General features: G+C 58.0%; 9 non-coding genes and 1 pseudogene across 9 annotated transcripts; all 10 read right to left on the bottom strand.

Annotated features, from left to right (window-relative positions):
- Positions 1-5: 5 nt before the first annotated feature.
- On the bottom strand, positions 6-124 carry LOC143417750 (5S ribosomal RNA). Its single transcript, XR_013097898.1, has one exon. It is a non-coding gene; the product is annotated as a 5S ribosomal RNA (ribosomal RNA).
- A 2,832-nt stretch (positions 125-2,956) lies between these two features.
- On the bottom strand, positions 2,957-3,075 carry LOC143417524 (5S ribosomal RNA; annotated as a pseudogene).
- Positions 3,076-4,635: 1,560 nt separating this feature from the next.
- LOC143417749 (5S ribosomal RNA) lies at positions 4,636-4,754 on the bottom strand. Its single transcript, XR_013097897.1, has one exon. It is a non-coding gene; the product is annotated as a 5S ribosomal RNA (ribosomal RNA).
- A 1,098-nt stretch (positions 4,755-5,852) lies between these two features.
- On the bottom strand, positions 5,853-5,971 carry LOC143417747 (5S ribosomal RNA). The gene has a single exon (XR_013097895.1). It is a non-coding gene; the product is annotated as a 5S ribosomal RNA (ribosomal RNA).
- Positions 5,972-8,438: 2,467 nt separating this feature from the next.
- Positions 8,439-8,557, bottom strand: LOC143417746 (5S ribosomal RNA). Its single transcript, XR_013097894.1, has one exon. It is a non-coding gene; the product is annotated as a 5S ribosomal RNA (ribosomal RNA).
- A 1,463-nt stretch (positions 8,558-10,020) lies between these two features.
- Positions 10,021-10,139, bottom strand: LOC143417309 (5S ribosomal RNA). Its single transcript, XR_013097529.1, has one exon. It is a non-coding gene; the product is annotated as a 5S ribosomal RNA (ribosomal RNA).
- Positions 10,140-12,605: 2,466 nt separating this feature from the next.
- Positions 12,606-12,724, bottom strand: LOC143417745 (5S ribosomal RNA). The gene has a single exon (XR_013097893.1). It is a non-coding gene; the product is annotated as a 5S ribosomal RNA (ribosomal RNA).
- Positions 12,725-16,682: 3,958 nt separating this feature from the next.
- LOC143418010 (5S ribosomal RNA) lies at positions 16,683-16,801 on the bottom strand. Its single transcript, XR_013098158.1, has one exon. It is a non-coding gene; the product is annotated as a 5S ribosomal RNA (ribosomal RNA).
- An 850-nt stretch (positions 16,802-17,651) lies between these two features.
- Positions 17,652-17,770, bottom strand: LOC143417476 (5S ribosomal RNA). The gene has a single exon (XR_013097698.1). It is a non-coding gene; the product is annotated as a 5S ribosomal RNA (ribosomal RNA).
- A 1,172-nt stretch (positions 17,771-18,942) lies between these two features.
- On the bottom strand, positions 18,943-19,061 carry LOC143418009 (5S ribosomal RNA). The gene has a single exon (XR_013098157.1). It is a non-coding gene; the product is annotated as a 5S ribosomal RNA (ribosomal RNA).
- Between the last annotated feature and the right edge of the window lie 1,877 nt (positions 19,062-20,938).

Below are 20,938 nucleotides of genomic sequence, written 5' to 3'. Positions count from 1 at the left end.
TGAAAGGCTTACAGCACCAGGTATTCCCAGGCAGTCTCCCATCCAAGTACTAACCAAGCCCAGCCCTGCTTAGCTTCCGAGATCAGACGAGGTCGGGCGTGCTCAGGGTGGTATGGCCGTAAGCTGCTGGCCCCAGCACAATGTCTCAATTTATGGATTCAACTGATTAGGTGGCAAGTACCTGAAGTTACGAAGACAATCCTATAACCATACCTGCATGTTTGCATAATACCCTAACCCAAAGGCTCAGTTTAGCATTTATCCAACAGCACAGGCCCTGGATTGTTGAAGATGGCCTCAGGAACCAGCACAGGGCCTGGTGTGTTGTACATGGCCACAGCTAGCAGCACAGGGCCTGGTTTGGTGAAGATGGCCTCGGCCAGAAGCGCAGGGCCTGGTGTGATGTGAGTGGCCTGAGCAAGAGCCACAGGCCCTGGTGTGGTGTAAGTGGCCTCAGCCAGAAGCCACAGGCACTGGTGTGGTGTAAGTGGCCTCAGCCAGCAGCCACAGGCCCTGGTGTGGTGTAAGTGGCCTCAGCCAGCAGCCACAGGCCCTGGTGTGGTGTAAGTGGCCTCAGCCAGAAGCCACAGGCCCTGGTGTGGTGTAAGTGGCCTCAGCCAGCAGCCACAGGCCCTGGTGTGGTGTAAGTGGCCTCAGCCAGAGCCACAGGCCCTGGTGTAGTGTAAGTGGCCTCAGCCAGTGCCACAGGCCCTGGTGTGGTGTAAGTGGCCTGAGCAAGAGCCACAGACCCTGGTGTGGTGTAATTGGCCTCAATAGCAACTAATGCCCTGGTGTGGTGTAAGTGGCCTCAGCCAGTGCCACAGGCCCTGGTGTGGTGTAAGGGGCCTCAATAGCAACTAATGCCCTGGTGTGGTGTAAGTGGCCTCAGCCAGCAGCCACAGGAACTGGTCTGGTGTAAGTGGCCTCAGCCAGCAGCCACAGGCCCTGGTGTGGTGTAAGTGGCCTCAGCCAGAGCCACAGGCCGTGGTGTAGTGTAAGTGGCCTCAGCCAGTGCCACAGGCCCTGGTGTGGTGTAAGTGGCCTGAGCAAGAGCCACAGACCCTGGTGTGGTGTAATTGGCCTCAATAGCAACTAATGCCCTGGTGTGGTGTAAGTGGCCTCAGCCAGCAGCCACAGGCCCTGGTGTGGTGTAAGTGGCCTCAGCCAGTGCCACAGGCCCTGGTGTGGTGTAAGGGGCCTCAATAGCAACTAATGCCCTGGTGTGGTGTAAGTGGCCTCAGCCAGCAGCCACAGGCACTGGTGTGGTGTAAGTGGCCTCAGCCAGCAGCCACAGGCCCTGGTGTGGTGTAAGTGGCCTCAGCCAGCAGCCACAGGCCCTGGTGTGGTGTAAGTGGCCTCAGCCAGAAGCCACAGGCACTGGTGTGGTGTAAGTGGCCTCAGCCAGTGCCACAGGCCCTGGTGTGGTGTAAGTGACCTCAGCCAGCAGCCACAGGCCCTGGTGTGGTGTAAGTGGCCTCAGCCAGCAGCCACAGGCCCTGGTGTGGTGTAAGTGGCCTCAGCCAGTGCCACAGGCCCTGGTGTGGTGTAAGTGGCCTGAGCAAGAGTCACAGACCCTGGTGTGGTGTAATTGGCCTCAATAGCAACTAATGCCCTGGTGTGGTGTAGGTGGCCTCAGCCAGCAGCCACAGGCACTGGTGTGGTGTAAGTGCCCTCAGCCAGCAGCCACAGGCCCTGGTGTGGTGTAAGTGGCCTCAGCCAGCAGCCACAGGCCCTGGTGTGGTGTAAGTGGCCTCAGCCAGCAGCCACAGGCCCTGGTGTGGTGTAAGTGCCCTCAGCCAGCAGCCACAGGCCCTGGTGTGGTGTAAGTGGCCTCAGCCAGCAGCCACAGGCCCTGGTGTGGTGTAAGTGGCCTCAGCCAGCAGCCACAGGCCCTGGTGTGGTGTAAGTGGCCTTAGCAAGAGCCACAGGCCCTGGTGTGGTGTAAGTGGCCTCAGCCAGAAGCCACAGGCCCTGGTGTGGTGTAAGTGGCCTCAGCCAGCAGCCACAGGCCCTGGTGTGGTGTAAGTGGCCTCAGCCAGAGCCACAGGCCCTGGTGTGGTGTAAGTGGCCTCAGCCAGCAGCCACAGGCCCTGGTGTGGTGTAAGTGGCCTCAGCCAGCAGCCACAGGCCCTGGTGTGGTGTAAGGGGCCTCAATAGCAACTAATGCCCTGGTGTGGTGTAAGTGGCCTCAGCCAGCAGCCACAGGCACTGGTGTGGTGTAAGTGCCCTCAGCCAGCAGCCACAGGCCCTGGTGTGGTGTAAGTGGCCTCAGCCAGCAGCCACAGGCCCTGGTGTGGTGTAAGTGGCCTCAGCCAGCAGCCACAGGCCCTGGTGTGGTGTAAGTGGCCTGAGCAAGAGCCACAGGCCCTGGTGTGGTGTAAGTGGCCTCAGCCAGCAGCCACAGGCCCTGGTGTGGTGTAAGTGGCCTCAGCCAGTGCCACAGGCCCTGGTGTGGTGTAATTGGCCTCAATAGCAACTAAGGCCCTGGTGTGGTGTAAGTGGCCTCAGCCAGCAGCCACAGGCCTTGGTGTGGTGTAAGTCGCCTCATCCAGCAGCCACAGGCCCTGGTGTGGTGTAAGTGGCCTCAGCCAGCAGCCACAGGCCCTGGTGTGGTGTAAGTGGCCTCAGCCAGTGCCAGAGGCCCTGGTGTGGTGTAATTGGCCTCAATAGCAACTAAGGCCCTGGTGTGGTGTAGGTGGCCTCAGCCAGCAGCCACAGGCCTTGGTGTGGTGTAAGTGGCCTCAGCCAGAGCCACAGGCCCTGATGTGGTGTAAGTGGCCCCAGCCGGTCACTCAGGTCCTGGTGTGGTGTAGGTGGCATCAGCTAGCAGCACAAGACATTGGAAAACAGCCAAAAGCAATGTCGTTAATGTGCCCTCATTAATGGGCAGCTGCTTTTGGTCTTTTAATACACCCCTTCTCTGGATCAAAAGCGGTTCAATGACATGAAAATGAAAGGCTTACAGCACCAGGTATTCCAAGGAAGTCTCCCATCCAAGTACTAACCAAGCCCAGCCCTGCTTAGCTTCCGAGATCAGATGAGGTCAGGGGTGCTGAGGGTGGTATGGCCGTAAGCTGCTGGCTCCAGCACAATGTCTCAATTTATGGATTCAAGTAATTAGGTGGCAAGTACCTGAAGTTACGAAGACAATCCTATAACCATACCTGCATGTTTGCATAATACCCTAACCCAAAGGCTCAGTTTAGCATTTATCCAACAGCACAGGCCCTGGATTGTTGAAGATGGCCTCAGGAACCAGAACAGGGCCTGGTGTGTTGTACATGGCCACAGCTAGCAGCACAGGGCCTGGTTTGGTGAAGATGGCCTCGGCCAGAAGCACAGGCCCTGGTGTGATATGAGTGGCCTGAGCAAGAGCCACAGGCCCTGGTGTGGTGTAATTGGCCTCAATAGCAACTAAGGCCCTGGTGTGGTGTAAGTGGCCTCAGCCAGAGCTACAGGCCCTGGTGTGGTGTAAGTGGCCTCAGAAGCAAATAAGGCCGTGGTGTGGTGTAAGTGGCCTCAGCCAGAGCCACAGGCCATGGTGTGGTGTAAGTGGCCTCAATAGCAACTAAGGCCCTGGTGTGGTGTAAGTGGCCTCAGCCAGAGCCACAGGCCCTGGTGTGGTGTAAGTGGCCTCAGCCAGTGCCACAGGCCCTGGTGTGGTGTAAGTGGCCTGAGCAAGAGCCACAGACCCTGGTGTGGTGTAATTGGCCTCAATAGCAACTAATGCCCTGGTGTGGTGTAAGTGGCCTCAGCCAGCAGCCACAGGCCCTGGTGTGGTGTAAGTGGCCTGAGCAAGAGCCACAGACCCTGGTGTGGTGTAATTGGCCTCAATAGCAACTAAGGCCCTGGTGTGGTGTAGGTGGCCTCAGCCAGCAGCCACAGGCCCTGGTGTGGTGTAAGTGGCCTCAGCCAGCAGCCACAGGCCCTGGTGTGGTGTAAGTGGCCTCAGAAGCAAATAAGGCCGTGGTGTGGTGTATGTGGCCTCAGCCAGCAGCCACAGGCCCTGGTGTGGTGTAAGTGGCCTCAATAGCAACTAAGGCCCTGGTGTGGTGTAAGTGGCCTCAGCCAGCAGCCACAGGCCTTGGTGTGGTGTAAGTCGCCTCATCCAGCAGCCACAGGCCCTGGTGTGGTGTAAGTGGCCTCAGCCAGAGCCACAGGCCCTGGTGTGGTGTAATTGGCCTCAATAGCAACTAATGCCCTGGTGTGGTGTAAGTGGCCTCAGCCAGCAGCCACAGGCCCTGGTGTGGTGTAAGTGGCCTCAGCCAGCAGCCACAGGCCCTGATGTGGTGTAAGTGGCCGCAGCCGGTCACTCAGGCCCTGGTGTGGTGTAGGTGGCCTCAGCCAGCAGCCACAGGCCTTGGTGTGGTGTAAGTCGCCTCATCCAGCAGCCACAGGCCCTGGTGTGGTGTAAGTGGCCTCAGCCAGAGCCACAGGCCCTGATGTGGTGTAAGTGGCCCCAGCCGGTCACTCAGGCCCTGGTGTGGTGTAGGTGGCATCAGCTAGCAGCACAAGACATTGGAAAACAGCCAAAAGCAGTGTCGTTAATGTGCCCTCATTAATGGGCAGCTGCTTTTGGTCTTTTAATACACCCCTTCTCTGGATCAAAAGCAGTTCAATGACATGAAAATTAAAGGCTTACAGCACCAGGTATTCCCAGGCAGTCTCCCATCCAAGTACTAACCAAGCCCAGCCCTGCTTAGCTTCCGAGATCAGACGAGGTCGGGCGTGCTCAGGGTGGTATGGCCGTAAGCTGCTGGCCCCAGCACAATGTCTCAATTTATGGATTCAAGTGATTAGGTGGCAAGTACCTGAAGTTACGAAGACAATCCTATAACCATAACTGCATGTTTGCATAATACCCTAACCCAAAGGCTCAGTTTGGCATTTATCCAACAGCACAGGCCCTGGATTGTTGAAGATGGCCTCTGGAACCAGCACAGGGCCTGGTGTGTTGTACATGGCCACAGCTAGCAGCACAGGGCCTGGTTGGGTGAAGATGGCCTCGGCCAGAAGCACAGGGTCTGGTGTGATATGAGTGGCCTGAGCCAGAGCCACAGGCCCTGGTGTGGTGTAAGTGGCCTCAGCCAGCAGCCACAGGCCCTGGTGTGGTGTAAGTGGCCTCAGCCAGCAGCCACAGGCCCTGGTGTGGTGTAAGTGGCCTCAGCCAGTGCCACAGGCCCTGGTGTGGTGTAAGTGGCCTCAGCCAGCAGCCACAGGCCCTGGTGTGGTGTAAGTGGCCTCAGCCAGAGCCACAGGCCCTGGTGTGGTGTAAGTGGCCTCAGCCAGCAGCCACAGGCCCTTGTGTGGTGTAAGTGGCCTCAGCCAGAGCCACAGGCCCTGGTGTGGTGTAAGTGGCCACAGCCAGCAGCCACAGGCCCTGGTGTGGTGTAAGTGGCCTCAATAGCAACTAATGCCCTGGTGCGGTGTAAGTGGCCTCAGCCAGCAGCCACAGGCCCTGGTGTGGTGTAAGTGGCCTCAGCCAGCAGCCACAGGCCCTGATGTGGTGTAAGTGGCCGCAGCCGGTCACTCAGGCCCTGGTGTGGTGTAGGTGGCCTCAGCCAGCAGCCACAGGCCTTGGTGTGGTGTAAGTCGCCTCATCCAGCAGCCACAGGCCCTGGTGTGGTGTAAGTGGCCTCAGCCAGAGCCATAGGCCCTGATGTGGTGTAAGTGGCCCCAGCCGGTCACTCAGGCCCTGGTGTGGTGTAGGTGGCATCAGCTAGCAGCACAAGACATTGGAAAACAGCCAAAAGCAGTGTCGTTAATGTGCCCTCATTAATGGGCAGCTGCTTTTGGTCTTTTAATACACCCCTTCTCTGGATCAAAAGCAGTTCAATGACATGAAAATGAAAGGCTTACAGCACCAGGTATTCCCAGGCAGTCTCCCATCCAAGTACTAACCAAGCCCAGCCCTGCTTAGCTTCCGAGATCAGACGAGGTCGGGCGTGCTCAGGGTGGTATGGCCGTAAGCTGCTGGCCCCAGCACAATGTCTCAATTTATGGATTCAAGTGATTAGGTGGCAAGTACCTGAAGTTACGAAGACAATCCTATAACCATAACTGCATGTTTGCATAATACCCTAACCCAAAGGCTCAGTTTGGCATTTATCCAACAGCACAGGCCCTGGATTGTTGAAGATGGCCTCTGGAACCAGCACAGGGCCTGGTGTGTTGTACATGGCCACAGCTAGCAGCACAGGGCCTGGTTGGGTGAAGATGGCCTCGGCCAGAAGCACAGGGTCTGGTGTGATATGAGTGGCCTGAGCCAGAGCCACAGGCCCTGGTGTGGTGTAAGTGGCCTCAGCCAGCAGCCACAGGCCCTGGTGTGGTGTAAGTGGCCTCAGCCAGCAGCCACAGGCCCTGGTGTGGTGTAAGTGGCCTCAGCCAGTGCCACAGGCCCTGGTGTGGTGTAATTGGCCTCAATAGCAACTAAGGCCCTGGTGTGGTGTATGTGGCCTCAGCCAGCAGCCACAGGCCCTGGTGTGGTGTAAGTGGCCTCAGCCAGTGCCACAGGCCCTGGTGTGGTGTAAGTGGCCTGTGCAAGAGCCACAGACCCTGGTGTGGTGTAATTGGCCTCAATAGCAACTAATGCCCTGGTGTGGTGTAGGTGGCCTCAGCCAGCAGCCACAGGCCCTGGTGTGGTGTAAGTGGCCTCAATAGCAACTAATGCCCTGATGTGGTGTAAGTGGCCTCAGCCAGCAGCCACAGGCCCTGGTGTGGTGTAAGTGGCCTGACCAAGAGCCACAGACCCTGGTGTGGTGTATTTGGCCTCAATAGCAACTAAGGCCCTGGTGTGGTGTAGGTGGCCTCAGCCAGCAGCCACAGGCCCTGGTGTGGTGTAAGTGGCCTCAGCCAGCAGCCACAGACCCTGGTGTGGTGTAAGTGGCCTCAGCCAGCAGCCACAGGCCCTGATGTGGTGTAAGTGGCCTCAGCCAGTGCCACAGGCCCTGGTGTGGTGTATGTGGCCTCAGCCAGCAGCCACAGGCCCTGGTGTGGTGTAAGTGGCCTCAGAAGCAAATAAGGCCGTGGTGTGGTGTAAGTGGCCTCAGCCAGAGCCACAGGCCCTGGTGTGGTGTAAGTGGCCTCAATAGCAAGTAAGGCCCTGGTGTGGTGTAAGTGGCCTCAGCCAGAGCCACAGGCCCTGGTGTGGTGTAAGTGGCCTCAGCCAGTGCCACAGGCCCTGGTGTGGTGTAAGTGGCCTGAGCAAGAGCCACAGACCCTGGTGTGGTGTAATTGGCCTCAATAGCAACTAATGCCCTGGTGTGGTGTAAGTGGCCTCAGCCAGCAGCCACAGGCCCTGGTGTGGTGTAAGTGGCCTGAGCAAGAGCCACAGACCCTGGTGTGGTGTAATTGGCCTCAATAGCAACTAAGGCCCTGGTGTGGTGTAGGTGGCCTCAGCCAGCAGCCACAGGCCCTGGTGTGGTGTAAGTGGCCTCAGTCAGAAGCCACAGTCACTGGTGTGGTGTAAGTGGCCTCAGCCAGAAGCCACAGGCCCTGGTGTGGTGTAGGTGGCCTCAGCCAGCAGCCACAGGCCCTTGTGTGGTGTAAGTGGCCTCAGCCAGCAGCCACAGGCCCTGGTGTGGTGTAAGTGGCCTCAGCCAGCAGCCACAGGCCCTGGTGTGGTGTAAGTGGCCTGAGCAAGAGCCACAGACCCTGGTGTGGTGTAATTGGCCTCAATAGCAACTAAGGCCCTGGTGTGGTGTAAGTGGCCTCAGCCAGCAGCCACAGGCCCTGGTGTGGTGTAAGTGGCCTCAGCCAGAGCCACAGGCCCTGGTGTGGTGTAAGTGGCCTCAGCCAGTGCCACAGGCCCTGGTGTGGTGTAAGTGGCCTGAGCAAGAGCCACAGACCCTGGTGTGGTGTAATTGGCCTCAATAGCAACTAAGGCCCTGGTGTGGTGTAGGTGGCCTCAGCCAGCAGCCACAGGCCCTGGTGTGGTGTAAGTGGCCTCAGTCAGAAGCCACAGTCACTGGTGTGGTGTAAGTGGCCTCAGCCAGAAGCCACTGGCCCTGGTGTGGTGTAGGTGGCCTCAGCCAGCAGCCACAGGCCCTTGTGTGGTGTAAGTGGCCTCAGCCAGCAGCCACAGGCCCTGGTGTGGTGTAAGTGGCCTGAGCAAGAGCCACAGACCCTGGTGTGGTGTAATTGGCCTCAATAGCAACTAAGGCCCTGGTGTGGTGTTAGTGGCCTCAGCCAGCAGCCACAGGCCCTGGTGTGGTGTAAGTGGCCTCAGCCAGAGCCACAGGCCCTGATGTGGTGTAAGTGGCCCCAGCCGGTCACTCAGGCCCTGGTGTGGTGTAGGTGGCATCAGCTAGCAGCACAAGACATTGGAAAACAGCCAAAAGCAGTGTCGTTAATGTGCCCTCATTAATGGGCAGCTGCTTTTGGTCTTTTAATACACCCCTTCTCTGGATCAAAAGCAGTTCAATGACATGAAAATTAAAGGCTTACAGCACCAGGTATTCCCAGGCAGTCTCCCATCCAAGTACTAACCAAGCCCAGCCCTGCTTAGCTTCCGAGATCAGACGAGGTCGGGCGTGCTCAGGGTGGTATGGCCGTAAGCTGCTGGCCGTAAGCTGCTGGCCCCAGCACAATGTCTCAATTTATGGATTCAAGTGATTAGGTGGCAAGTACCTGAAGTTACGAAGACAATCCTATAACCATAACTGCATGTTTGCATAATACCCTAACCCAAAGGCTCAGTTTGGCATTTATCCAACAGCACAGGCCCTGGATTGTTGAAGATGGCCTCTGGAACCAGCACAGGGCCTGGTGTGTTGTACATGGCCACAGCTAGCAGCACAGGGCCTGGTTGGGTGAAGATGGCCTCGGCCAGAAGCACAGGGTCTGGTGTGATATGAGTGGCCTGAGCCAGAGCCACAGGCCCTGGTGTGGTGTAAGTGGCCTCAGCCAGCAGCCACAGGCCCTGGTGTGGTGTAAGTGGCCTCAGCCAGCAGCCACAGGCCCTGGTGTGGTGTAAGTGGCCTCAGCCAGTGCCACAGGCCCTGGTGTGGTGTAATTGGCCTCAATAGCAACTAAGGCCCTGGTGTGGTGTATGTGGCCTCAGCCAGCAGCCACAGGCCCTGGTGTGGTGTACATGGCCACAGCCAGCAGCCACAGGCCCTGGTGTGGTGTAAGTGGCCTCAATAGCAACTAAGGCCCTGGTGTGGTGTAAGTGGCCTCAGCCAGCAGCCACAGGCCTTGGTGTGGTGTAAGTCGCCTCATCCAGCAGCCACAGGCCCTGGTGTGGTGTAAGTCGCCTCATCCAGCAGCCACAGGCCCTGGTGTGGTGTAATTGGCCTCAATAGCAACTAAGGCCCTGGTGTGGTGTATGTGGCCTCAGCCAGCAGCCACAGGCCCTGGTGTGGTGTATATGGCCACAGCCAGCAGCCACAGGCCCTGGTGTGGTGTAAGTGGCCTCAGCAAGTGCCACAGGCCCTGGTGTGGTGTAAGTGGCCTGAGCAAGAGCCACAGACCCTGGTGTGGTGTAATTGGCCTCAATAGCAACTAATGCCCTGGTGTGGTGTAGGTGGCCTCAGCCAGCAGCCACAGGCCCTGGTGTGGTGTAAGTGGCCTCAATAGCAACTAATGCCCTGATGTGGTGTAAGTGGCCTCAGCCAGCAGCCACAGGCCCTGGTGTGGTGTAAGTGGCCTGACCAAGAGCCACAGACCCTGGTGTGGTGTAATTGGCCTCAATAGCAACTAAGGCCCTGGTGTGGTGTAGGTGGCCTCAGCCAGCAGCCACAGGCCCTGGTGTGGTGTAAGTGGCCTCAGCCAGCAGCCACAGGCCCTGGTGTGGTGTAAGTGGCCTCAGCCAGCAGCCACAGGCCCTGATGTGGTGTAAGTGGCCCCAGCCGGTCACTCAGTCCCTGGTGTGGTGTAGGTGGCATCAGCTAGCAGCACAAGACATTGGAAAACAGCCAAAAGCAATGTCGTTAATGTGCCCTCATTAATGGGCAGCTGCTTTTGGTCTTTTAATACACCCCTTCTCTGGATCAAAAGCGGTTCAATGACATGAAAATGAAAGGCTTACAGTACCAGGTATTCCCAGGCAGTCTCCCATCCAAGTACTAACCAAGCCCAGCCCTGCTTAGCTTCCGAGATCAGACGAGGTCGGGGGTGCTCAGGGTGGTATGGCCGTAAGCTGCTGGCCTCAGCACAATGTCTCAATTTATGGATTCAAGTGATTAGGTGGCAAGTACCTGAAGTTACGAAGACAATCCTTTAACCATACCTGCATGTTTGCATAATACCCTAACCCAAAGGCTCAGTTTGGCATTTATCTAACAGCACAGGCCCTGGATTGTTGAAGATGGCCTCTGGAACCAGCACAGGGCCTGGTGTGTTGTACATGGCCACAGCAAGCAGCACAGGGCCAGGTTTGGTGAAGATGGCCTCGGCCAGAAGCGCAGGGTCTGGTGTGATATGAGTGGCCTGAGCAAGAGCCACAGGCCCTGGTGTGGTGTAAGTGGCCTCAGCCAGCAGCCACAGGCCCTGGTGTGGTGTAAGTGGCCTCAGCCAGTGCCACAGGCCCTGGTGTGGTGTAATTGGCCTCAATAGCAACTAAGGCCCTGGTGTTGTGTATGTGGCCTCAGCCAGCAGCCACAGGCCCTGGTGTGGTGTAAGTGGCCTCAGAAGTAAATAAGGCCCTGGTGTGGTGTAAGTGGCCTCAGCCAGCAGCACAGGGCCTTGTGTCTTGTACATGGCCACAGCAAGCAGCACTGGGCCAGGTTTGGTGAAGATGGCCTTGGCCAGAAGCACAGGGTCTGGTGTGATATGAGTGGCCTGAGCAAGAGCCACAGGCCCTGGTGTGGTGTAAGTGGCCTCAGCCAGAAGCCACAGGCACTGGTGTGGTGTAAGTGGCCTCAGCCAGCAGCCACAGGCCCTTGTGTGGTGTAAGTGGCCTCAGCCAGTGCCACAGGCCCTGGTGTGGTGTAAGTGGCCTCAGCCAGCAGCCACAGGCCCTGGTGTGGTGTAAGTGGCCTCAGCCAGCAGCCACAGGCCCTGGTGTGGTGTAAGTGGCCTGAGCAAGAGCTACAGACCCTGGTGTGGTGTAATTGGCCTCAATAGCAACTAAGGCCCTGGTGTGGTGTAGGTGGCCTCAGCCAGCAGCCACAGGCCCTGGTGTGGTGTAAGTGGCCTCAGCCAGCAGCCACAGGCCCTGGTGTGGTGTAAGTGGCCTCAGCCAGCAGCCACAGGCCCTGGTGTGGTGTAAGTGGCCTCAGCCAGTGCCACAGGCCCTGGTGTGGTGTAATTGGCCTCAATAGCAACTAAGGCCCTGGTGTGGTGTATGTGGCCTCAGCCAGCAGCCACAGGCCCTTGTGTGGTGTACATGGCCACAGCCAGCAGCCACAAACCCTGGTGTGGTGTAAGTGGCCTCAATAGCAACTAAGGCCCTGGTGTGGTGTAAGTGGCCTGAGCAAGAGCCACAGGCCCTGGTGTGGTGTAAGTGGTCTCAGCCAGCAGCCACAGGCCCTGGTGTGGTGTAGGTGGCCTCAGCCAGCAGCCAAAGGCCCTTGTGTGGTGTAAGTGGCCTCAGCCAGCAGCCACAGGCCCTGGTGTGGTGTAAGTGGCCTCAGAAGCAAATAAGGCCGTGGTGTGGTGTAAGTGGCCTCAGCCAGAGCCACAGGCCCTGGTGTGGTGTAAGTGGCCTCAATAGCAACTAAGGCCCTGGTGTGGTGTAAGTGGCCTCAGCCAGAGCCACAGGCCCTGGTGTGGTGTAAGTGGCCTCAGCCAGTGCCACAGGCCCTGGTGTGGTGTAAGTGGCCTGAGCAAGAGCAACAGACCCTGGTGTGGTGTAATTGGCCTCAATAGCAACTAATGCCCTGGTGTGGTGTAAGTGGCCTCAGCCAGCAGCCACAGGCCCTGGTGTGGTGTAAGTGGCCTGAGCAAGAGCCACAGACCCTGGTGTGGTGTAATTGGCCTCAATAGCAACTAAGGCCCTGGTGTGGTGTAGGTGGCCTCAGCCAGCAGCCACAGGCCCTGGTGTGGTGTAAGTGGCCTCAGTCAGAAGCCACAGTCACTGGTGTGGTGTAAGTGGCCTCAGCCAGAAGCCACTGGCCCTGGTGTGGTGTAGGTGGCCTCAGCCAGCAGCCACAGGCCCTTGTGTGGTGTAAGTGACCTCAGCCAGCAGCCACAGGCCCTGGTGTGGTGTAAGTGGCCTGAGCAAGAGCCACAGACCCTGGTGTGGTGTAATTGGCCTCAATAGCAACTAAGGCCCTGGTGTGGTGTTAGTGGCCTCAGCCAGCAGCCACAGGCCCTGGTGTGGTGTAAGTGGCCTGAGCAATAGCCACAGACCCTGGTGTGGTGTAATTGGCCTCAATAGCAACTAAGGCCCTGGTGTGGTGTTAGTGGCCTCAGCCAGCAGCCACAGGCCCTGGTGTGGTGTAAGTGGCCTCAGCCAGAGCCACAGGCCCTGATGTGGTGTAAGTGGCCCCAGCCGGTCACTCAGGCCCTGGTGTGGTGTAGGTGGCATCAGCTAGCAGCACAAGACATTGGAAAACAGCCAAAAGCAATGTCGTTAATGTGCCCTCATTAATGGGCAGCTGCTTTTGGTCTTTTAATACACCCCTTCTCTGGATCAAAAGCGGTTCAATGACATGAAAATGAAAGGCTTACAGCACCAGGTATTCCCAGGCAGTCTCCCATCCAAGTACTAACCAAGCCCAGCCCTGCTTAGCTTCCGAGATCAGACGAGGTCGGGCGTGCTCAGGGTGGTATGGCCGTAAGCTGCTGGCCCCAGCACAATGTCTCAATTTATGGATTCAACTGATTAGGTGGCAAGTACCTGAAGTTACGAAGACAATCCTATAACCATACCTGCATGTTTGCATAATACCCTAACCCAAAGGCTCAGTTTGGCATTTATCTAACAGCACAGACCCTGGATTGTTGAAGATGGCCTCTGGAACCAGCACAGGGCCTGGTGTGTTGTACATGGCCACAGCAAGCAGCACAGGGCCAGGTTTGGTGAAGATGGCCTCGGCCAGAAACGCAGGGTCTGGTGTGATATGAGTGGCCTGAGCAAGAGCCACAGGCCCTGGTGTGGTGTAAGTGGCCTCAGCCAGCAGCCACAGGCCCTGGTGTGGTGTAAGTGGCCTCAGCCAGCAGCCACAGGCCCTGGTGTGGTGTAATTGGCCTCAATAGCAACTAAGGCCCTGGTGTTGTGTATGTGGCCTCAGCCAGCAGGCACAGGCCCTGGTGTGGTGTAAGTGGCCTCAGAAGTAAATAAGGCCCTGGTGTGGTGTAAGTGGCCTCAGCCAGCAGCACAGGGCCTTGTGTCTTGTACATGGCCACAGCAAGCAGCACTGGGCCAGGTTTGGTGAAGATGGCCTTGGCCAGAAGCACAGGGTCTGGTGTGATATGAGTTGCCTGAGCAAGAGCCACAGGCCCTGGTGTGGTGTAAGTGGCCTCAGCCAGAAGCCACAGGCCCTGGTGTGGTGTAGGTGGCCTCAGCCAGCAGCCACAGGCCCTTGTGTGGTGTAAGTGGCCTCAGCCAGCAGCCACAGGCCCTGGTGTGGTGTAAGTGGTCTCAGCCAGCAGCCACAGGCCCTGGTGTGGTGTAAGTGGCCTCAGCCAGCAGCCACAGGCCCTGGTGTGGTGTAAGTGGCCTGAGCAAGAGCTACAGACCCTGGTGTGGTGTAATTGGCCTCAATAGCAACTAAGGCCCTGGTGTGGTGTAGGTGGCCTCAGCCAGCAGCCACAGGCCCTGGTGTGGTGTAAGTGGCATCAGCCAGCAGCCACAGGCCCTGGTGTGGTGTAAGTGGCCTCAGCCAGTGCCACAGGCCCTGGTGTGGTGTAATTGGCCTCAATAGCAACTAATGCCCTGGTGTGGTGTAAGTGGCCTCAGCCAGCAGCCACAGGCCCTGGTGTGGTGTAATTGGCCTCAATAGCAACTAAGGCCCTGGTGTGGTGTAATTGGCCTCAATAGCAACTAAGGCCCTGGTGTGGTGTAAGTGGCCTCAGCCAGCAGCCACAGGCCCTGGTGTGGTGTAAGTGGCCTCAGCCAGAGCCACAGGCCCTGGTGTGGTGTAAGTGGCCTGAGCAAGAGCCACAGGCCCTGGTGTGGTGTAAGTGGCCTCAGCCAGAAGCCACAGGCCCTGGTGTGGTGTAAGTGCCCTCAGCCAGCAGCCACAGGCCCTGGTGTGGTGTAAGTGGCCTCAGCCAGAGCCACAGGCCCTGGTGTAGTGTAAGTGGCCTCAGCCAGTGCCACAGGCCCTGGTGTGGTGTAAGTGGCCTGAGCAAGAGCCACAGACCCTGGTGTGGTGTAAGGGGCCTCAATAGCAACTAATGCCCTGGTGTGGTGTAAGTGGCCTCAGCCAGCAGCCACAGGCACTGGTGTGGTGTAAGTGGCCTCAGCCAGCAGCCACAGGCCCTGGTGTGGTGTAAGTGGCCTCAGCCAGCAGCCACAGGCCCTGGTGTGGTGTAAGTGGCCTGAGCCAGCAGCCACAGTCCCTGGTGTGGTGTAAGTGGCCTCAGCCAGAAGCCACAGGCACTGGTGTGGTGTAAGTGCCCTCAGCCAGCAGCCACAGGCCCTGGTGTGGTGTAAGTGGCCTCAGCCAGCAGCCACAGGCCCTGGTGTGGTGTAAGTGGACTCAGCCAGTGCCACAGGCCCTGGTGTGGTGTAAGTGGCCTGAGCAAGAGTCACAGACCCTGGTGTGGTGTAATTGGCCTCAATAGCAACTAATGCCCTGGTGTGGTGTAGGTGGCCTCAGCCAGCAGCCACAGGCCCTGGTGTGGTGTAAGTGGCCTCAGCCAGCAGCCACAGGCCCTGGTGTGGTGTACGTGGCCTCAGCCAGCAGCCACAGGCCCTGGTGTGGTGTAAGTGGCCTCAGCCAACAGCCACAGGCCCTGGTGTGGTGTAAGTGGCCTCAGCCAGAGCCACAGGCCCTGGTGTGGTGTAAGTGGCCTCAGCCAGTGCCACAGGCCCTGGTGTGGTGTAAGTGGCCTGAGCAAGAGCCACAGACCCTGGTGTGGTGTAATTGGCCTCAATAGCAACTAATGCCCTGGTGTGGTGTAGGTGGCCTCAGCCAGCAGCCACAGGCCCTGGTGTGGTGTAAGTGGCCTCAGCCAGTGCCACAGGCCCTGGTGTGGTGTAAGTGGCCTGAGCAAGAGTCACAGACCCTGGTGTGGTGTAATTGGCCTCAATAGCAACTAATGCCCTGGTGTGGTGTAGGTGGCCTCAGCCAGCAGCCACAGGCCCTGGTGTGGTGTAAGTGGCCTCAGCCAGCAGCCACAGGCCCTGGTGTGGTGTAAGTGGCCTCAGCCAGCAGCCACAGGCCCTGGTGTGGTGTAAGTGGACTCAGCCAGTGCCACAGGCCCTGGTGTGGTGTAAGTGGCCTGAGCAAGAGTCACAGACCCTGGTGTGGTGTAATTGGCCTCAATAGCAACTAATGCCCTGGTGTGGTGTAGGTGGCCTCAGCCAGCAGCCACAGGCCCTGGTGTGGTGTAAGTGGCCTCAGCCAGCAGCCACAGGCCCTGGTGTGGTGTACGTGGCCTCAGCCAGCAGCCACAGGCCCTGGTGTGGTGTAAGTGGCCTCAGCCAACAGCCACAGGCCCTGGTGTGGTGTAAGTGGCCTCAGCCAGAGCCACAGGCCCTGGTGTGGTGTAAGTGGCCTCAGCCAGTGCCACAGGCCCTGGTGTGGTGTAAGTGGCCTGAGCAAGAGCCACAGACCCTGGTGTGGTGTAATTGGCCTCAATAGCAACTAATGCCCTGGTGTGGTGTAGGTGGCCTCAGCCAGCAGCCACAGGCCCTGGTGTGGTGTAAGTGGCCTCAGCCAGTGCCACAGGCCCTGGTGTGGTGTAAGTGGCCTGAGCAAGAGTCACAGACCCTGGTGTGGTGTAATTGGCCTCAATAGCAACTAATGCCCTGGTGTGGTGTAGGTGGCCTCAGCCAGCAGCCACAGGCCCTGGTGTGGTGTAAGTGGCCTCAGCCAGTGCCACAGGCCCTGGTGTGGTGTAAGTGGCCTGAGCAAGAGCCACAGACCCTGGTGTGGTGTAATTGGCCTCAATAGCAACTAATGCCCTGGTGTGGTGTAGGTGGCCTCAGCCAGCAGCCACAGGCCCTGGTGTGGTGTAAGTGGCCTCAGCCAGTGCCACAGGCCCTGGTGTGGTGTAAGTGGCCTGAGCAAGAGTCACAGACCCTGGTGTGGTGTAATTGGCCTCAATAGCAACTAATGCCCTGGTGTGGTGTAGGTGGCCTCAGCCAGCAGCCACAGGCCCTGGTGTGGTGTAAGTGGCCTCAGCCAGTGCCACAGGCCCTGGTGTGGTGTAATTGGCCTCAATAGCAACTAATGCCCTGGTGTGGTGTAAGTGGCCTCAGCCAGCAGCCACAGGCCCTGGTGTGGTGTAATTGGCCTCAATAGCAACTAAGGCCCTGGTGTGGTGTAATTGGCCTCAATAGCAACTAAGGCCCTGGTGTGGTGTAAGTGGCCTCAGCCAGCAGCCACAGGCCCTGGTGTGGTGTAAGTGGCCTCAGCCAGAGCCACAGGCCCTGATGTGGTGTAAGTGGCCCCAGCCGGTCACTCAGGCCCTGGTGTGGTGTAGGTGGCATCAGCTAGCAGCACAAGACATTGGAAAAGAGCCAAAAGCAATGTCGTTAATGTGCCCTCATTAATGGGCAGCTGCTTTTGGTCTTTTAATACACCCCTTCTCTGGATCAAAAGCGGTTCAATGACATGAAAATGAAAGGCTTACAGCACCAGGTATTCCAAGGAAGTCTCCCATCCAAGTACTAACCAAGCCCAGCCCTGCTTAGCTTCCGAGATCAGACGAGGTCGGGCGTGCTCAGGGTGGTATGGCCGTAAGCTGCTGGCCCCAGCACAATGTCTCAATTTATGGATTCAAGTGATTAGGTGGCAAGTACCTGAAGTTACGAAGACAATCCTATAACCATACCTGCATGTTTGCATAATACCCTAACCCAAAGGCTCAGTTTAGCATTTATCCAACAGCACAGGCCCTGGATTGTTGAAGATGGCCTCAGGAACCAGAACAGGGCCTGGTGTGTTGTACATGGCCACAGCTAGCAGCACAGGGCCTGGTTTGGTGAAGATGGCCTCGGCCAGAAGCACAGGGCCTGGTGTGATATGAGTGGCCTGAGCAAGAGCCACAGGCCCTGGTGTGGTGTAAGTGGCCTCAGCCAGTGCCACAGGCCCTGGTGTGGTGTAAGTGGCCTGAGCAAGAGTCACAGACCCTGGTGTGGTGTAATTGGCCTCAATAGCAACTAATGCCCTGGTGTGGTGTAGGTGGCCTCAGCCAGCAGCCACAGGCCCTGGTGTGGTGTAAGTGGCCTCAGCCAGTGCCACAGGCCCTGGTGTGGTGTAAGTGGCCTGAGCAAGAGCCACAGACCCTGGTGTGGTGTAATTGGCCTCAATAGCAACTAATGCCCTGGTGTGGTGTAAGTGGCCTCAGCCAGCAGCCACAGGCCCTGGTGTGGTGTAAGTGGCCTGAGCCACAGGCCCTGATGTGGTGTAAGTGGCCCCAGCCGGTCACTCAGGCCCTGGTGTGGTGTAGGTGGCATCAGCTAGCAGCACAAGACATTGGAAAACAGCCAAAAGCAATGTCGTTAATGTGCCCTCATTAAAGGGCAGCTGCTTTTGGTCTTTTAATACACCCCTTCTCTGGCTCAAAAGCGGTTCAATGACATGAAAATGAAAGGCTTACAGCACCAGGTATTCCCAGGTAGTCTCCCATCCAAGTACTAACCAAGCCCAGCCCTGCTTAGCTTCCGAGATCAGACGAGGTCGGGCGTGCTCAGGGTGGTATGGCCGTAAGCTGCTGGCCCCAGCACAATGTCTCAATTTATGGATTCAACTGATTAGGTGGCAAGTACCTGAAGTTACGAAGACAATCCTTTAACCATACCTGCATGTTTGCATAATACCCTAACCCAAAGGCTCAGTTTGGCATTTATCTAACAGCACAGGCCCTGGATTGTTGAAGATGGCCTCAGGAACCAGCACAGGGCCTGGTGTGTTGTACATGGCCACAGCTAGCAGCACAGGGCCTGGTTTGGTGAAGATGGCCTCGGCCAGATGCGCAGGGCCTGGTGTGATGTGAGTGGCCTGAGCAAGAGCCACAGGCCCTGGTGTGGTGTAAGTGGCCTCAGCCAGAAGCCACAGGCACTGGTGTGGTGTAAGTGGCCTCAGCCAGCAGCCACAGGCCCTGGTGTGGTGTAAGTGGCCTCAGCCAGCAGCCACAGGCCCTGGTGTGGTGTAAGTGGCCTCAGCCAGCAGCCACAGGCCCTGGTGTGGTGTAAGTGGCCTCAGCCAGAGCCACAGGTCCTGGTGTGGTGTAAGTGGCCTGAGCCAGTGCCACAGGCCCTGGTGTGGTGTAAGTGGCCTGAGCAAGAGCCACAGACCCTGGTGTGGTGTAATTGGCCTCAATAGCAACTAATGCCCTGGTGTGGTGTAGGTGGCCTCAGCCAGCAGCCACAGGCCCTGGTGTGGTGTAAGTGGCCTCAATAGCAACTAATGCCCTGGTGTGGTGTAAGTGGCCTCATCCAGCAGCCACAGGCCCTGGTGTGGTGTAAGTGGCCTGAGCAAGAGCAACAGGCCCTGGTGTGGTGTAATTGGCCTCAATAGCAACTAAGGCCCTGGTGTGGTGTAGGTGGCCTCAGCCAGCAGCCACAGGCCCTGGTGTGGTGTAAGTGGCCTCAATAGCAACTAATGCCCTGGTGTGGTGTAAGTGGCCTCAGCCAGCAGCCACAGGCCCTGGTGTGGTGTAATTGGCCTCAGCCAGAGCCACAGGCCCTGATGTGGTGTAAGTGGCCCCAGCCGGTCACTCAGGCCCTGGTGTGGTGTAGGTGGCATCAGCTAGCAGCACAAGACATTGGAAAAGAGCCAAAAGCAATGTCGTTAATGTGCCCTCATTAATGGGCAGCTGCTTTTGGTCTTTTAATACACCCCTTCTCTGGATCAAAAGCGGTTCAATGACATGAAAATGAAAGGCTTACAGCACCAGGTATTCCAAGGAAGTCTCCCATCCAAGTACTAACCAAGCCCAGCCCTGCTTAGCTTCCGAGATCAGACGAGGTCGGGCGTGCTCAGGGTGGTATGGCCGTAAGCTGCTGGCCCCAGCACAATGTCTCAATTTATGGATTCAAGTGATTAGGTGGCAAGTACCTGAAGTTACGAAGACAATCCTATAACCATACCTGCATGTTTGCATAATACCCTAACCCAAAGGCTCAGTTTAGCATTTATCCAACAGCACAGGCCCTGGATTGTTGAAGATGGCCTCAGGAACCAGAACAGGGCCTGGTGTGTTGTACATGGCCACAGCTAGCAGCACAGGGCCTGGTTTGGTGAAGATGGCCTCGGCCAGAAGCACAGGGCCTGGTGTGATATGAGTGGCCTGAGCAAGAGCCACAGGCCCTGGTGTGGTGTAAGTGGCCTGAGCAAGAGCCACAGGCCCTGGTGTGGTGTAAGTGGCCTGAGCAAGAGCCACAGGCCCTGGTGTGGAGTAAGTGGCCTGAGCATGAGCCACAGGCCCTGGTGTGGAGTAAGTGGCCTGAGCAAGAGCCACAGGCCCTGGTGTGGTGTAATTGGCCTCAATAGCAACTAAGAGCCTGGTGTGGTGTATGTGGCCTCAGCCAGCAGCCACAGGCCCTGGTGTGGTGTAAGTGGCCTCAGAAGCAAATAAGGCCGTGGTGTGGTGTATGTGACCTCAGCCAGGAGCCACAGGCCCTGGTGTGGTGTAAGTGGCCTCAGCCAGCAGCCACAGGCCCTGGTGTGGTGTAAGTGGCCTCAGCCAGCAGCCACAGGCCCTGGTGTGGTGTAAGTGGCCTCAGCCAGAGCCACAGGCCCTGGTGTAGTGTAAGTGGCCTCAGCCAGTGCCACAGGCCCTGGTGTGGTGTAAGTGGCCTGAGCAAGAGCCACAGACCCTGGTGTGGTGTAAGGGGCCTCAATAGCAACTAATGCCCTGGTGTGGTGTAAGTGGCCTCAGCCAGCAGCCACAGGCACTGGTGTGGTGTAAGTGGCCTCAGCCAGCAGCCACAGGCCCTGGTGTGGTGTAAGTGGCCTCAGCCAGCAGCCACAGGCCCTGGTGTGGTGTAAGTGGCCTGAGCCAGCAGCCACAGGCCCTGGTGTGGTGTAAGTGGCCTGAGCAAGAGCCACAGACCCTGGTGTGGTGTAATTGGCCTCAATAGCAACTAATGCCCTGGTGTGGTGTAATTGGCCTCAATAGCAACTAAGGCCCTGGTGTGGTGTATGTGGCCTCAGCCAGCAGCCACAGGCCCTGGTGTGGTGTAAGTGGCCTCAGAAGCAAATAAGGCCGTTGTGTGGTGTATGTGACCTCAGCCAGGAGCCACAGGCCCTGGTGTGGTGTAAGTGGCCTCAGCCAGCAGCCACAGGCCCTGGTGTGGTGTAAGTGGCCTCAGCCAGAGCCACAGGCCCTGGTGTGGTGTAAGTGGCCTCAGCCAGTGCCACAGGCCCTGGTGTGGTGTAAGTGGCCTGAGCAAGAGCCACAGACCCTGGTGTGGTGTAATTGGCCTCAGCCCTGTGGTGTAAGTGGCCTCAGCCAGTGCCACAGGCCCTGGTGTGGTGTAAGTGGCCTCAGCCAGCAGCCACAGGCCCTGGTGTGGTGTAAGGGGCCTCAATAGCAACTAATGCCCTGGTGTGGTGTAAGTGGCCTCAGCCAGCAGCCACAGGCACTGGTGTGGTGTAAGTGGCCTCAGCCAGCAGCCACAGGCCCTGGTGTGGTGTAAGTGGCCTGAGCCAGCAGCCACAGGCCCTGGTGTGGTGTAAGTGGCCTCAGCCAGAAGCCACAGGCACTGGTGTGGTGTAAGTGCCCTCAGCCAGCAGCCACAGGCCCTGGTGTGGTGTAAGTGGCCTCAGCCAGCAGCCACAGGCCCTGGTGTGGTGTAAGTGGACTCAGCCAGTGCCACAGGCCCTGGTGTGGTGTAAGTGGCCTCAGCCAGCAGCCACAGGCCCTGGTGTGGTGT

The sequence above is a fragment of the Maylandia zebra genome, linkage group LG3 (genome assembly GCF_041146795.1).
Source record: "Maylandia zebra isolate NMK-2024a linkage group LG3, Mzebra_GT3a, whole genome shotgun sequence".
Lineage (NCBI taxonomy): Eukaryota > Metazoa > Chordata > Actinopteri > Cichliformes > Cichlidae > Maylandia > Maylandia zebra.
Note: the sequence above shows the minus strand (reverse complement) of the source record. Positions and strands in the feature narration are given on the sequence as shown.